At 43.0% G+C, this 4,462-nt stretch overlaps 1 pseudogene; it reads left to right on the forward strand.

Annotated features, from left to right (window-relative positions):
* The first annotated feature begins 2,696 nt into the window (after positions 1–2,696).
* LOC102925566 (serpin B6-like) lies at positions 2,697–3,965 on the forward strand (annotated as a pseudogene).
* Positions 3,966–4,462: the final 497 nt, after the last annotated feature.

The raw sequence follows: 4,462 nt of genomic DNA on the forward strand, positions 1-4,462 counted from the left end.
GCCACCACCGCCCGGCTGATCTAGCTTCTTAGAGCCCAATGGTTCTCAGCTTTCCCAATGTTTCAACCCTTTAATACAGTTCCTCATGTTGTGGTGATCCCCAACCTTAAAATGATTTTCATTGCTACTTCTTAACCATAATTTTGCTGCTTTTATGAATTGTAATGTAAACATCTGTATTTCCCAATGGCTTTAGGTGATCCTGTGAAAGGGTCATTCAACCCCAAAGGGGCCGTGACCCACAGGTTGAGAACCACGGTTGTAGCCTCTCTAACACCCCCCCCCCAACATTATACAGAATAGCAACTGCTCTATCTCTTTTAGGGGGTACTATTATATAAGATAAGAGAAACCCACAGAGAGAATTTGGTACCTGTGAATGTATTGTGTAAATACAGTCGCCCCTTGGATAGCAAAAGCTGAGACTGTTCAAGTCCCTAATATAAAGGGCAAAATTTGCATGAAACTTACACACATCCTGCTACATACTTTAAGTTGTCTCTGCTTTGCTTACACTATAGAATACAATGTAAATGCTATGTAAATACTTGCTACACATGTGGTGCAGGCAAGAGCAGAAAAGCCTGCGGCTGGGGTGCAGCTCAGTGGTAGAGAGCGATTGTGGAGCATGGGCAAGGACCCAGGTTCTACCTGCAGCACTGGAAAAATAAACAATGGCCTGAGCATGGTTAGTTCATGTGCATTTCTCTGCTGCACACTTTGGAGCCTCAGTTGGTTGAATGTGGAAACTGAGGGCCTAGTAGCCCACTGCTTAATGGGGGTAGCCTTACTATATAAGACATTCCCACAGTTTCAGAGATTCCATAAGGAAAATATCACCACAGTCAGAGTTTGGGGCTCCTTCTGTCTCTAGTGTCGTGGGGTAGCATTGACGACTTCAGAGAAGTTTGTCTAGATCTGTTTTCTTAACGAGAAGGATATAAAATGCACTCGGGTACATCAATCAAAGCAGAGTAGGGAGGTGCAGCTGGCCAGGGGGCAGACTGAATTAATAAGGATAGGTTAATTGGCCAACACACTGCTTTAGTAAATGCTCAAAAGAACAAATGAATCAAGTATTTCCCAGTCTGTCTCTGCTGTACTGGTTATGCTGGAAAGGCTTCGTTATGCCAAGACTCTCCAGGGCCTGGATTCCTCTTGGTTGTCAATCAGCCCTTTCCAGGTAACTTTCTCTATGAAGCACTGGGGTAAAGTTTGGAAAGTGCCAGACAGTCAGATGTTTAGTAATCACGTTTCCTAATTGGGAGATGGGAAATGGAGAGAGCCTTTGAGAAACATAGTTCACGACTTTTGTAACTTAAGAACCAGGACTTAGGGGAGGGAATGGGAGCATCTTTTCTAGTTGAAGTTGTTGTGCGATAAGATATACAGTATGAAACGTAAGTATGAATGGAGACACCGTGCCAACTCACTCAGCAATTTTTGGGTTGCCTTCAAACAGTAGATGTTGAATGATACTCAATTTATGTTTTGCAACCAGTGTAGCGATGATTTAAAGTACTCCTACACCCATGTTTTGGCTCAGGGCATATGGAAGTTATGGAGAGGGGACAGTGCTTGTTGTTGCTGTTGTTTGTTTGTTTGTTTGTTTTAGATAGGTCTTGCTAAGTAGCCCATGCTAGCATTGAACTCATAATCTTTGCCTTCAATTTTATTTCTCATTATTATTATTATTATCTGTATGTGTATTATGTGTATGTATGTATGGTCTGGAGTGTCACAGAGGATGACTCTGTCGAGGCTGTTCTCCCCTTCTACCACATACATAGGTTCTAGGGATGAAACTCAGGTCACCAGGGTGCATCAGGCTTGGGAAGCAAGTGCCTTTACCTGCTAATCTATCTCACTTGCACCGCAGTTCTTCTTCAGCCCTCCTCAGTTCTGCCGTTACAGACATGAGCCCCAGATCTGACTATGGAGGAGGCTACACAGTGAAAAACTCTCCTCTTAGTTATATCCCCTCTAGAGGTTCATATGAAGGACCAGATAAGAAGGACAGAAAAGCCTGCATGCTCAATGAAGCTTTATGGATCCAGAGACTCCATTATACATTTCTCTTGTGAAAGTCTAGTTGATGGTAATGACTCCAACTGCTGGCATTGATTGTCTTTGAGTTCAATCTTTTCTAGGTTTCATCATAGCACTTGCCATCTCTCTTTACCTTCAAGCACTGGCCCAGGAAGCTAGCTAGCTCTGCTCATGCCCAAGCTTACTTTCTTAGGGGGAAAATGAGCATTGCCTCTCTTCCTGAAAATGTATCCAACAATAATAGAATATTCTTTACAAAAAGCAGAAATGTTAACACATGCAAATGTAGTGTTGGCTTTGTGCAATTCAAGGAGCACTGAATACTTGTACCAGCGGTGAACATGCAGACTCTGGGTAGTCATTGGGAGGGTTTTTTTTGGTTCTAATATGTATTTTTAGCATGTGAGAAATAGCAATCTTCCATATAAAACAGATGTGGGGCTTGCACAAAATGAACAGATTTGGCCTTGTGAGGCAACATGGAAGTAGTGATAGAGTATTTCAACTAAAAGATATTCTCTAGAATGCTAATAAATCAAGTGAGAAGAATGCTCCTTGCAAGCAAAAATATTGACTCATTAAGAAATGTTGACGTCTCTGCTCTGCTTGCTACTGGCTGGGGAACCAAGTGTTCCCGGTTTGCCATCATGGATCCTCTGCCGGAAGCAAATGGCATCTTGGCTGTAAGCCTTTTGACAACGCCGAGTGAAGACAGCTTGGAAATGTATTTTTTTTCACCCATGAGCATCTCTTCAGCTCTGGCCATGGTCTTCGTGGGTGCAAAGGGAAACAATGAAAGTCAGATGATTCAGGAATATTCTTTGGATAAATGTAGTGGCAATGGAGGTGGAGATGTCCACCAGAGCTTCCAGTCACTTCTCAGTACCTACTTGCTCAAAACAGCCAAAAGCTCTTCAAGAAAAGACTTGTGATTTTTATTTATTCATTTTTTTTTTTGGTTTTTCAAGACAGGGTTTCTCTGTGTAGCTTTGCACCTTTCCTGGAACTTACTTGGTAGCCCAGGCTGGCCTCGAACTCACAGAGATCCGTCTGGCTCTGCCTCCCGAGTGCTGGGATTAAAGGTGTGCACCACTACCACCCGGCAAGACTTGTCATTTTTAAAAGTCTTTTAATGTTCCTGTCTCAAGTTCTGTCAAGCAGAGATGGGGGAGCTGGGCTTTTTAGATGCAACAGAGCAGTCCCCAAAACACATCAACACTCAGCCAAAAAGACAGAAGATAAGACTGAAGAGTTGCTGTCTTCAAGCACAGTGAATTCAGACACTCTGCTGGTCCTTGTGAATGCCGTCTATTTTCACAGAAACTTCGAGAAGCAGTTTAAGAACACTCCGGAGAGGCCTTTTAAAGTCACCAAGAATGAGGGGAAACCTGCCCAAATGAGGTCTACTTTTAAGATGACCTATAAGAGAGATATTACCCAAGGTTCTGTTGCTTCCCTGTGTTGGCAATGAACTGAACATGATTGTCATGCTTCCAGGTGAAGATGTTGAACTGAATATGGTGGAAAAGGAAATAAGAGAAATTCATAGAGTGGATAAGGCTGGACAAGATGCACGAAGAAAGGGTGGACGTTCTCCTCCTGCGATTTAAACTGGAGGGGAATTAAGACATGAAGGAGGTCCTGTGCAGGCTGGGCATGTAGTACCCTCGAGCAGGGCAGGGAGGGATTTTTAGGAATGTCTTCCAACAAGGCTTGTTTCTGTCCAAGGTCGTGTGCAAGTCCTTTGTGGAGGTCTTTGAGGAGGGCACAGAGGCTGTGGCTGCTGCGGCTGCCATCCTGAGGACAAGGGGCATGCAGGCCACCCCTCACTTCTGTGATGATCAACCTTCTTTTTCTTCGTTCAGCATCTGAAGACCAACAGGCGTCTCTTCTGTGGCCAGCTCTCCTCTCCCTGAGGGAACGGTGGTACTGTGTCTGCTTTCTACCCACTCTCTATGGCTTGCCTGTGACCTAAGTGACCTTATCCATAAGTGTGGCGAGAGTTTTGAAATGAAGTGCTTTATGGCACCCCCCCCCAAAGAAACTCGTTGAAACAGAATTGTTCATGAATTATTATCACTTGTTCCCATACAAATATTTTCTGTTTAAACTCAAAGCAACATTTTAAGGGGAGAAATGTCTTTTTCATGTCCTGTTTGATAATACAATAACTTTGTTTTCAAAATCTCATTTTATTCCAGCTGGATGATATATGATCTCATTACACAAAGCCTTATTATTGTAACATATAGCTCTATGTGTCTGTGGAGAATGTGAGGCATGACCTTTGTCCATTTAGACTACATGCTGTTCAGCAGAAACCTCATCTTTAATAAGAGTTATAGAAATTATTTTAATAGCGCTATTAACAGCTCATATGTTAAAACATTTGTAGCTTTTGACAGATACATGA

The sequence above is a fragment of the Peromyscus maniculatus genome, chromosome 9, assembly GCF_049852395.1.
Source record: "Peromyscus maniculatus bairdii isolate BWxNUB_F1_BW_parent chromosome 9, HU_Pman_BW_mat_3.1, whole genome shotgun sequence".
Classification (NCBI taxonomy): domain Eukaryota; kingdom Metazoa; phylum Chordata; class Mammalia; order Rodentia; family Cricetidae; genus Peromyscus; species Peromyscus maniculatus.